This window comes from Cetorhinus maximus, chromosome 13, assembly GCF_964194155.1.
Source record: "Cetorhinus maximus chromosome 13, sCetMax3.hap1.1, whole genome shotgun sequence".
NCBI classification, from domain to species: domain Eukaryota; kingdom Metazoa; phylum Chordata; class Chondrichthyes; order Lamniformes; family Cetorhinidae; genus Cetorhinus; species Cetorhinus maximus.
Window position 1 is genome coordinate 19,361,424 of NC_135891.1, and position 12,796 is coordinate 19,374,219.

At 45.5% G+C, this 12,796-nt stretch overlaps 1 protein-coding gene across 12 annotated transcripts in view; it reads left to right on the forward strand.

Moving 5' to 3' along the window:
• Positions 1–12,796, forward strand: part of slco4a1 (solute carrier organic anion transporter family, member 4A1) — a 183,881-nt gene that overhangs the window by 114,664 nt on the left and 56,421 nt on the right. The gene's annotated exons all lie outside the window — the stretch shown is intronic.

The window sequence follows — 12,796 nt, forward strand, 5'->3', positions numbered from 1 at the left end:
TATAATGTTGCTAAGAAATGCAGAGGAAGCGTTAAATCCCAGGATCTGGACAAATGTGACCAATATTTAGGTTAGAACTTGTAGCACAACATGTTTAACTTTGACTGAGCAAACTACTGCATATAAACTGCATAGTGTGATTCACAAACCTTGGGTGGAATTTTACAGGCCCCTGACAGCAGGCTTGGAAGAGGGTGAGGGCAGTAAAATAGTTGGGGGAAGTGGCAGATTGGAATTCTGACATGTTCCAGCTGCTGGTCGGTTTTCTTGGAGGGGATGCAGGCAGCAGGACCGGGAGTGTGTGTACTCATGGCAGGCAGGAATTGAGACTGGGAAATCCATTGTTTCCTATTTTGAGGTGCCTTTTACCTTTTCCTGGGAGTGCTAATGTCATTGGCACCTTTTGTGACACCCAGGGCTGCGAGCTTGGCATTATGAATTCCATTCACCTTGCCAGACCACACCAGGTCGTTGAAAGTCTCACAGCACTGTGACCACCCCACGGCTGCTAACCTTCGCTGCGACCTCCAGCCATGCCTTCTTGATGATGTTTGCTGGCCTCCTCCTCCCCCTCCCATTGATTGGGAAGAGCATCTCTCTCTCTATGCCCACACTTGCTGGAGGTCCAGCTCCAGCGAGGCACCATTAAAGCTGGGAACCTCCAACTGCAGCCATTACTTCAAAGTTTCATTACTTCATTACTTCTCTTTTTAGCCTCCCTTCCAGTTGCCTATTTGTGTGAAGCCTTTGATCCGAGTGCGGCTGTCCCTTTAAATATGGTGCCTGCGTTTCAGCTGCTGGGACTCCTTCCCGCACAATACCCATTGTTGGCTGTCTCTCACACCTGTCACCTGTTAATTGGACGCTAATGGCAAAATCCCCTTTTCCATGTCCGACGGTCTGCATGTGCAGCCAAGCCACTCGATTTGGACCCCAACGTCGAGACTCCCTCCCTTCCAATAAAGTTAGTGCTGTATGTGTCTATTTGTGTTTGTTTTGATCTGCTGTATGTTTCTAATCTGCCTCCAGGTATAATTATTATACTTGTTTGAGGGTGTTACCTAGCTGGAATTCCATACCTCACATACCCAGTACACAAAGGACAGGAGACTGGATCTGATTACTCTTCATTGTTTACTGGCAAGAAAGCACTTTGTTACTAAGGTTGTCATTTAGGCACCAAGAAATTCAGGTAAAACTTGGGTAGACTGCCAGTGCCTCCTTTCTCTTTCAGGCGAGGAGATTCCCTGAACTTGGTCAAAAATCAGCAAAAATTATTTCCAAACAAATTTGGTTTTTTGTCAGGCTGAAAACAACCAAAACATTTGTAATTAAACCAGTCTTGGTTGGAACAGATAAATAATAGTGGTTGGATTTTCCCATTGGAGACAGTAAACTGAAGCCGGGTTTGTTTTTACATTAGTAACCCACCTCCAGTGAGAACCTGACTGCATTTCAGATTTTCCTGGGGGTGAGCCCTTAATTGGGACGGAGATGGGTTTCCTGTTCAATTAAAATTAGTGGGGTCAAGAATGGAGAGGCAGGATCCCAAGGCAGCCATCACTGAGGCTGCTGCCATTCCTGTGAGAGAGAATTTGTGCCAAAGCCTGCCGCAGCACCACAGGAACCTGAAATGGCACAAGAGAATCAGAGTTCTGGCAGCCATGTGGGAGAGGAGGGAGGTCCTCTTCCTAGAGGGTAGCAGGAGGAGGCCGCCTTGTCATACAGCGGGGGCACCTCTCTCTTCAGTGCCATCTCTCTCTGCCTAAGCATATTGCAGGGCACCACCTGACTGCTCTAGGCACTGGATTCAGTGCCCTCTGAGCCTGCGATGCCCCATAGGTTGCGATTCTGATATGTCATCCAGCATCGGTCAAGAGGGCATCTTGTCACCTGGGTCTTGCACCGACGTGCAGCTGCTTGTGAGATGCCACAGAGGTTTGCAGCTGATGAGGGCACAGATGTCTGTGACCATCTGCCTGGCGAATCACAGTCTCTTTTGCCACTGGTTCACAGTCAGCTCCATTCCAAATCAAAGGTGTTCTAAACAGAGCATCCAACCATGCAAGGAATGGATCATTAATGTGAACCTCAAGATACCACAGGTCCCTTTCCTCTGATGATACTGTAAGTAGTGTGCACTTTTCAGCCATTCCAGTAGGACTACAAAAGAGTGCCTATGAAAAGCAGAGGCTCTGTGTGCAATTCATTAGCTTACATACCGTGGAAATGTCCATTATCTGCTCTTGGAAAAATATTCGGGATGAATGGGAAATAAAATTCATCTGTTACTTTCTACTAATCTGACTCTCATCCTCATTCATTGGGCAGGATTTTCCCCTCGGTGATTTGGGGGCGGGGCCCGCTCGCCAAGGAGAAAATGATGCAGGATGACGTTGGGAGGAATCCCCGACGTCATCCCGGTCCCTTTAAATTTTTAGGAAGGTGGGCAGACAGCGAAATCAGCTGTCCGCCCACCGACCTGTTAATGACCAATTGAGGCCATTGACAGGCTTATTAAGATAATTGAAGACCTGCCCGTCCAAGCTTAAGGCTGGCGGGCAGGCCAGGAGCCCCAGCGGGCTCCAGATTATTCATGAAACTTCATCCACTGGCGGGACGAAGTTTCATGTTCGTTTTTTAGACATTTAATAAATTTTATGTGTTTATTATTAACATGTCCCATCTTGTGTGACATTGTCACATTAAGGGGACATGTTAATAATTTCAATATTTATCTATTTTTAGACTTTACTTACCTGTCACGAATCTCCCTGAGACAGGACTTTGCCTCAGGGAACAGTGCGCGAAAGAGCGCACTTTGACAGATGGGGATTCCCTCCCCCCCCCCCCCGCGCACAGCGCTTCCTGTCGGGCAGGACGCTGGGTGGGCCTTAATTGACCCGCCCACTCAAAATGGCGGCAGGCCCCATTTCGGTGGCGGGGGTCAGCTGTCCACCCGCCGGTGGGGCCCGCCCACCACCCGAGGGCAAAATTCTGCCCATTGTCTCTTTTCTTTAACTTCTATTTTGTCAGTCAGTTTAGGTCTAACATATATTCAGTCTGCATTTTTACATCTGGGAATATGACAAGGTCATCTACAATATGGCAGCTAAAATAGGGTTTTATTTTTACTCACATTGTTAGATGGAAACTCAATCAACTGGAGTAATGTCTTAAAATGATGAAAACAGGCACCCTTTGGATTAACTGTGTAGTTTATTACACCTCCAGAAAATGGATCAGTTCTTTATGATTACACTGATCTACCTATCATAAACTGTGAATCCAACATAATGCTGCTCTCTTGTCTAAACTGCCATGTGAAGTTGTTCATTTTCCAAAGCACAATGAATTCAGCTAACCGTACAGGAAGAAGGAAGAATTTGCATTTATATAGTGCCTTTCAGGACCTCAGGGGGACACAAAGAACTTGCACCCAAAGGCACGCTAACAATACCAGCGATCCATTGACCGTGAATGGTGTTCATGTGCATTTTTGCGACCTCACTATTCTAAGTATGTGCTTTGTCTAATAATTATTGTCTGGCTGTAACAGGTTTGACCATCAGACATGCCTCCTAGCAAATGTAAGAAAGAAAGAAAACTTGAATCCAATGGGTACTTCTGATGTGCAGTTACTGGTACAGTGGCAAGTGTACAGCCATATTATGCACAGCAGGATCCCACTAACCACAAGACAAATTAAAACATAAAATGTTGGAAATACTCAGCAGGTCTGACAGCATCAGTGGAGAGAGAAATAAAGTTAACGTTTCGGGTCTGTGACCTTTCATCGAAACGAATGATCGACCTTTCCTTTTGGTAATGGTTAAGGAAGAAAACTTAACCAGAATATGAGGAAAAAGACCTCTGCTACTTTTCAGATAATGCCGCAGGATCTCTTGCATCCACTTGAACCATCAGAACAGGCAGAAACAGAAATTAAAGGCTAGCACTTCCAAGTAAGGCTGCACGGCCTAAGCACCTCACTGATGTATCAGCCTAAAGCCAGAACCTTTAAAAATAGTGGTGGGCGAATCTGGAACATGTTGTGCAGGGTCAGGACCCACAAATAACCCCCAAGTCAAGTTCCAGGTGTGGAATGAAAATTCACTCCTATGACATTGCCATTCTTCCTAAATTGGAGTGCCTGAAACTGAAAAAATATTCTAACAATGACCTAGCCAATTATTTTTATAGTGTCAACATTCCATTCTTGTTATTGTGGTTGATGCCGCCATTTATAAAAGCTATGATCACTATCATTTTCTTGCATTTGTATTGCATGCGTCATCTGCATGCAGTATAATTTGGTTCTACATCCTTAATGTTAAAGTACAATCTTAGATTCTGTAAATGGTTTCATGTTAGGTCAAATAAGTAACAACGATTATCCTTACTGAGTACCCAGACAATAAGTCATTGTTAGCGATGGACAGGTAACCTAAAGCAGGTTGGAACAGGTAATCCCACCCTCCTGCATCAATGGCCTTCTTTGTAGTCGTGGGAAGTGTTATTCCTGATGCAACATGTCATGTGGCTGGTAAATGAAATTACTGAAATTTACACATTTGTGAGTGTGAGGATAAAACTTGTGTTGTCAGGATGTGTAATGCTACAAAGGCACCAATTTTGCTTGCCTTTTAGCCAAAACTTTGACCAAAATCTACACTTAATAAGAAAATCTATCAACCTTGAATAGCAAAATGAGCTGGTAACTTCCTCATTGTTCAGGTCTTTACATGTCTGCTAAAGAAAGGCAATCAGAGCTGACATATTCATCATTCATGGTGAGAGTAACATCAAATTTATCTGGAGTCATGATATAGAAATGTACGGTTCAATTCGATGTCACAGGACCTCTTTGGTGCCATGTACAGTATCTCCTTTTCTGTATTGCCTGTAATACAGAGGAGTTCGACCTTCTGATCAGATGTACCAGCTGTTTCCTCATTTCTAGCATGTTTATCCAGATCAGAACAATTCGAACATGCTGCTGGCTCTTAAGTCACCAGTCTTAGTTGATACCTTTCATTTTCTTTTTTATACCTAACATGCTCTCTGTAAAACACTCTTGGTGACTTGCAAAGCAGATAATACTGCTATTGAGGCCGGGATTTCCTGTGCCTGCCGGCATCGGGCGTGTTCGGTGACGTGAATGGACAATATGACGAGAAGAAAAAATTGGTTTCATGAGGTTGTGAAACCAGTTTGCGATTATCCACTCCACCCGCGTATGGTGGGCCACATTCACTACCATCTGACATCAGGAACCTCATTGTAATACATCATATCATTATAAGGCCAGCCCGCCAGTCTCAACCCCCCCACTGGATCATCCACCCATGTCAGGAAACACGCCGATGTGTTTCACAACAGCATACATAAGACACGCACCTGGCGGGCTCCACTTTACTCATGACTTCGAGGTTTGTTTGGCTACCTTGCTTCAGTCAGCACTCGCAGTCATCAGCGCCAGGCTTCACAGACAGCATCACATCACTTTTAGGGGGGCTCACGGGTAGGTCCATACCTACCAGATCAGCCATATGTGGGTGGCTTTTCAACAGCTGCAGGGCAAGGTCTTGCTTGGGGAAGGGGGAGAAGTGGCCTCAGACAAGGGAAGAGGCTGCAGGACAAGAGCTGTACTAGGGAAAGAGGTAACCAAGGGTGTGTGTGGGGGCACATGTTGAGCTGTGCAAGTGGCCTCAAGATGGTGATGCCTGAGGAGGCAGTCTCCAGAGGAGATGAGGCCAAATGGACATGTGAGGGCGTGTGTGTGAGAATGGGTGGTGATGTCCCTTGATCTGGCAGTGAGCGAGATGCCAGTGAATGTGTGATGGGCTTGAGTGTGTGAGTTTAGAGTGATGAGATGGTTGCCATACCCTGTCTGCACAGATGAGATCATTCATCCTCTATCTGCATTGGATGGGCAACCTCTCCTGTGCAGCATTGGCACTGATCGCCACTGCCATCACCTGCCACACCGGAGTGGTAATGTTGCTGCCCCTTCTACGGCCAGAGCGGGGGTAGAGGACATCACAGCGGGCCTCCATGGCGTCCAAAAGGCACTCGAGGTCTGCCGTCTTCTTGCCTTTCAGGGCCATGTCTTCTTTGCTCCAGCCCTGGGCTGGAAGCACTGAGCGCAGCTGAACTTTAAATGTGCCTGGCGTGATGAAGCGGTGAGGTGATGGTGTGGCAGGTAAATCGGAGCCGTCCACCATTGAAACAGCCTGTACCCCGGGAATGCATAATTAATGCGGCAAGTTTGGGACAATACGGTGTGAAAACCCGCCATTGCGGCTGGCGGGTAAAAGATTGTTTTACCCACCCGCTACTGCACTTAGCGCATATCTGGGACAATTCCACCTCTTGTTTTTTGTATAAGAAATTTCAATTCCCATTGAGAAATTATGTTCGCATAATAGGCTGATGTTCAATCTCCATCAAGGGGAAATAAAGGAGCCCAGAGAACATAACTGAAGCATGATCTGGGATATAGTAATTCCTATGCATGCATCAATAACCAGAATTACGGATATTTTAGTACTATTATATTACTTCCTCAGTTTAGAGAGTAAAACAAGTATTCTGCCTCTGTGTAGTGCTGAAGTTCCACAAAGTGACAGCACTGAGGGTGTACCTACACAACAGGGACCGCAGCAGTTCAAGATGGCAGCTCACCACCACCACCTCCTCAAGGGCAATTAGGAATGGGCGATAAATATTGGCCTAGCCAGCGACGCCCACATCCCTTAAATTAATTTTAAAAAAACAATCCACCAAGCCAAATTCTGTTCCCTTTGAAATGCTTGACTATTTAAAGAAGAATTATCTTCTTACTAGACAGGTTCAGTGCTAATTTCTACCCATAGGCCTTTCATACCTAATAACTATTCCCTAATTTAAAAGAAGCGTCCTTGAACCACTGTTTGAAGATATATTTCCCAGGATCCAAATTGAATGACTCACCTGACCTCAACTGTTATGAATCCCCTCCAGCCCCATGTGCCTATTTATAATTTTTGAAATAATCCCTCCTCTTTAAAAAGAAAGAAAAAACACATTGCAGCTCTGGGCGGTAGAGCATGACTCACTCATTCCTTTTCATGCTTTTGCTGATTTCTGATTTACAGGACTGGTCTCATGGAAGGGTTGATGTCTGTCTGAGTTTCACAAGCAAACTTCCCTTCGTGGTGGTATTATGAATGCCCGTGATGTTCCTTTGTCTCCCATTATATTGAATAAGAACAATACAGAGTAAAAATGCCGCGAAGCACAGATTAGTAGTTCATGCAGCCCAAAAGAATTTTGAAAAGCGCCACTATTTCCTTCCTCTCTTGCTATGAGAATTAGAATTTTGGATGCACATTACACATGATTTTTTTGACCATTAATTACAACAGCCCAAAAATCAAGAGGACCATATGCCTGAACTTTCAATATATGCTTCTGGTGAGTGAAGTTGCCTTCTTGCATATCTTTGTGATCACTGTACTGAATGTCTAATGCTTCCTGATAGCTGAACCTCCTGGATTACAACTTGTTAGTCTTTGACCCTATGGCATCCACCAGGAAGCATTGAAAAGTTTCAAAGTCTACAACATAATTTAAGTCATGAATTGATTTACAATTGAAAGCTTACATCCTAAAATCTGTGGATTTTTTTTTTAACCCTAATCAGTAACAATTAAACATAATTCAGTCTATTCAAACAGTCCTAGTTCAATTGTCCCTATTCTACTGACTGATCAGTTTCAAAACATTCCAGGTATTATCATTTGTAGACACCTTCAGTCACTTTGAGGGCAAGAAGGTTAGTTTTTCTTTCATGCTAATATGCTGAATTAAAATAAAATCCCCATTTATTCCCTTAACTAGTTGTTTATCAGATTGAAAGGTTTATTCGCTTGTACCGGGAAGATAAAGTACCTTGTGTTAACTCACATTTGCTATGAAATTCCTTGTTGGCACTTTTCTATTAGCCCTTAATATTAGTATTTTTCAACTATTATGTATCGTGAGCATTGTTGTTTTACAGCACCATCCAGTTCCATGTTGATTATTTTTTTTGACAGCCTGTAATTCAGGAGTTGTGGTTATTTTGTTTGTTGATATTCACATTGAGTGGGGAAAGCAGAGTCCTGTGTGTAATCAAATATATCTGTCTAGTAAGAAGATAATTCTTCTTCAAATAGTCAAGCATTTCAAATCTGGAATGCAGAGCCAAGTAGTCAGTTTAAACAGAACAAAGTGTAGTTTTCTGTGTTTTTTTGTAAGGAAAAACAAGCAATAATGCTGATCTGTAGCCCCTATCCGCAACCCCAAAACGTTACTATCATTAGCCAGCTCCATTTGAAGATTTATTCACATGCATACCCCTGCACCACCCTCACACCTGCACCATGCGCACACACATACAGACACACAAACGGACACACACCACCCACCCACCTTAAGCCACACACACACACCCACGCACCTTAAAGCAGGCATACAAACACACACACACACACACAAACCCACACACACACATAAACCCACACACACACATAAACCCACACACACAGGCAGACATACGCATCCACCCATCTTACACCACATACGCGCGCACACTCGCACATTCACCTTAATCCACACACAGACACACACAATGATATCACAAGCAAAATGTTGGAAGTCAGCCATTGAACTGCTTCCTTTGCTCAGGTTTCTTTCATCTTATATTATTTCAAGAATCATTGAATTCATAATGGTTAGTAACCCAAGTCCTTTGAAAAAAAACAAAGACAGGTTCAATATGTTGTAGAAGGAGATTGTTTTTCAAAGAGCATTTTAATGTAGAAAAAAATACTGACACCAGGGTAGATTTTCATCTTCACCATCAGACACATATGGCAGGATAGTTCACCATCAATACAATGGACAGATGACCTATTCCAATAACAACAACTTGCATTTACAAAGCACCTTTGGCAATGAAAAGAAAAATCTATCCCATTGTTTTTCTCTTCCTTATTGAAAGCAAAATATTTGTGTTCATGTAGATGTGATGACTCACAATAGTTTTTTCCAATATCAATTTACTTGGAGCATGAAAGCACCAATTAATTACTCAGATACATGAGATCCATATTGAAAAATAAATACTGATGGAAAGCTGTCTCTGGGTGGGGCCAAGGAGAGTTGCTGCTGCTGGAAAGGTGTCTCCCAGGTCCTAAGAAGTCACTGGCGGCAGGATAAAGGTCACTAGGAGCCTCAAGGCAGTGGAAGCTTCACCTGGTGATAAGTGGAGTGTTTTCAGACTCGGATTCATCCTCCAGTGAGGAGATGAGTGACCCAAGGGTGGACATGCAATTGCCCATTGCAACTTTGCAGAGGCCAGGGGAGCTCCAGCGGCCCGAGGAAGTCATTGAGGGTGAAGGAGGAGGGTGCTTGGGGAAACTAGGGCATACTGGTCACATAAGGTGCTTTGTGGCTCAGTGGGTGTACTGGAAGAGGCTCAGCTTCAATGAGACACCAACGCCCACAAAGACTGCATCTTTCCAAAGAAGTGGTGGTGCAGCTATGTTGAACAATGGAACAGGCGTTGAGGCCTCTGGGAATTGGGGGTCACCCAATGCCCACTGCCTTAAAGGTGACATTGGCATTCATTTTCTACGGGTCACCTGGAGATCCATGTGGTCTCTCTCAGTCAGCAGTCCATCACTGCATCGAGGAGGTCACGGATACCATGTACCATCGGGCTGGTCAATTTATCAAGTTTACAAAAGGGGCCAAAGCTGGGTTTCCCCAGGTGCAGGGGGCAATTGACTGTACACATGTTGCCATCAAGGTTCCCTCACAGCTGCCAGGTGCCTTTATGAACAGAAAGGGCTTTCACTCGCTCAGTGTGCACATTGTGTGTGACCACCATAAGCACGTCATGCGTGTGTGTGTGAGGTTTACAGGAAGGAAGCTGCTGTGACTCGAACGTCCTTCGACAGTTCCAATTGCCTCAGCTCTTCAAGCCACCCGAGTGCCTTTGTGACTGGTTCCTGGGGTATCCTCTGAAGACATTGCTTCTGATCCCTTTACGCAATCCAACAAACAGGCAGAAGACAAATTAACCGCTGCCACATGACCACAAGAGCCACCTTTGAGCAGCCCATTGGGCTCTTAAAGATGAGGATTTGATGCCTCGATAGATCTGCACCCTCAGTGGTATCCCTCATCATTACCTTCTGCTGTGCATTGTACAATCTGGCACTCCAGAGGGGAGTAGCACTAGAGCCAGGGGGAAACACTGTGTGAGCAGTGTCCTCGGAGAAGGAGGATGATCATGAGGCACCTCAAGAGATGCCACTCGATGAAAGTGGCCCCTGGGTCCCAAGCAATAGGGTACACATGGCAGGGAGATTCGCAACTTTCTGATCAGCAGATATTTCACTTGAGCACGAGTGAGGGGCTGATGAGCCAAGAATTTCCCTCCCAGCAGTGTGGGTTACTAACCTCGCATTGAGGACCCTCATTATCCCTGTGTACCCGTGGCCACAATGTGAAAAGGCCATCAGCAAGACAGGCCCTGTAGAGTGCCTCACATTTACAGAGCATCCATTCATTGGATTTAAACATCTGGCTAATGTCAGGCAATTGTATTGACGTAAATGTATAAATCATTTCAGTTTGCAGTCCAACAACATTTTCTTTTGTTAAACATTATACAAGTTTTCAGCAACAAATTGATGTCACCCAGTAAACCCCAGTGCTAGTCCATGCCTCTACACACACATTTACACGCTTAAACTTCTAAAAGATGCTCCCCCCCGCACCTCAAGTTGATGTAGAGGCAGACTTGTGCCTTTCTTGCTTTGGTGCAGTAGATGTCCTTGGCCTGTGTACTTGAAATGCTTGAACCCTACTGGGGCCTGGCACATTTGAGGCCACCTCAGCCATCAGGACAATATCCAGCCTGTGTGTCACTGCTGAAGGTGTTGAGGGTATGTCATCAGCTGTGAAAGTGCCCTGGGAAGAGCCACCATTGCTTGAAGCCTGCCCCTCCTCTGCCCTTTGAAGCCTCACATTAACTCCAATGCTCACCTGGAGCAGCTGAGCTCCTGGTAATGGAGAGATACATGGCTGGCCCATCTCGTCCATCCATCACCCCACTACTTCATGGATGAGGTCATGCTCTGGATGTCTGCTCATAACCCCTGCATGCAGCTAGTGCAGTGTTCCATGTGGCTCTCCATTAGGGTTACCACTCTCTCAATACAGGACACCGTGCATCCACATGTCAGAGACATTAAGGCACTTATGGCATGGATAGACTCCTGCATTGTTTGCACATGGGGCTTCACAGCCTTTGGAACCGCTGACAGATCTTCATACATTTGATGCATCAGTTGGAGCCTTTGCTGCTTTGCTGATGACACCCAAGGCTCACCATCTACATGGAGCTGAGCATTGCTGGGCCACTTCTCATTCCTCCAAGGAGAAGTGGCCACAGCCGTCACTGCCTCAACTACTTCCTGCTGTGCGTCTGTGAAGTGCTCACCAGATAGTCTCACCAATTCTACCCAACAGAGCCCGCCGACGTGTATGATTCTGTGCTCATGGAGGATGCGCAGGAATCTTTCCTTGGTCTGTTCCTCATCCGCTACTCAAGATAAAATATTAAATTGAAACACTTGAGGTCTCTATCCTGCTCTTGGTGAGGATCTCCCAGTGGTAGTGAAGGCCCTTGCAAGTGCCTCATGCCATACAAGGCCTGGGGGATATTGGGTGCAACCAAATCTTGGACTCCACACCTTCTATACCTGCCTCGCCCTCAGCCACAAGCTGCCCTGCAGTTGCCCATCTGATCTGCATAGACTCCTCTGCCATTGGTGTCAGGGAAGCATTAACATTCTACCTCTGGTCAGTCGGCATCCCCTTGGTATTTTGAGTGCACTTTTCCTGCAAGGGCGAACATGGGCAATATCAGTACTGCCTCATATAGCGCCCTATATGCTGTTCACCCTGAGACAATGGAAATGTGCAGCACCATGCCACTGGGATGGCAAGGTGAGGGAGCTAATCAGCCACCTCAAAGCAGCTTTCACCAATGCCTGAGCATGGGTCTCGGGTGTATGATGACTGTACGCCTCAATGCTAACATTGCTCGATATGGACCCATGCTACCACCCAATTTTATGGGCACCTTTCAATGATTGCTGGGCTTCCAAATGCCAACGGTTAATGCCACTCCCCTTCCCAGGCTTCATCAGGTCATTAAATATCTTCCTGCACTGGATCCAGGTTTGGGCAATGAGTGCTCACAATTTCTGTCACCTCCAGCCAGGTTGTGACTGGTGACCTCTTCCTCCCATATTCTGGAAAAAGACCTGCCTCCATTCATGGGCTGCTTCCACACGGGAGGCATCGCTGAAGCATGGGATGACCCTTACTTTTCTTGCCACTATCTAAACTGTGCACACCCCTTGCTTCTGGGTTGCACCTGCCTGAATGCTCCACCAATGCCTTTTAAAATTGTAGCTATGTTCAGGCTACCAGCGTGATCCACCCGCCACCATTAATTGGATGGCTCCCTTACCGGCAGCAGGTTAATTGGCTGCTGATGGGAAAATGCAGGGGGAATTCTCGCCTGCACGTGTGTGTCAGCAACACATTATTTCTCCCGATGTCAGGAACTCAGCGCAAACGGTAAAATCTTGCCCATGGTATGATTATTAGTCGCTAGTATACAAGACTGTTTTCTGTCCATTGTCTATGGATGGCTAGAAGATCCCTAACCAAGACTATATAATTAATA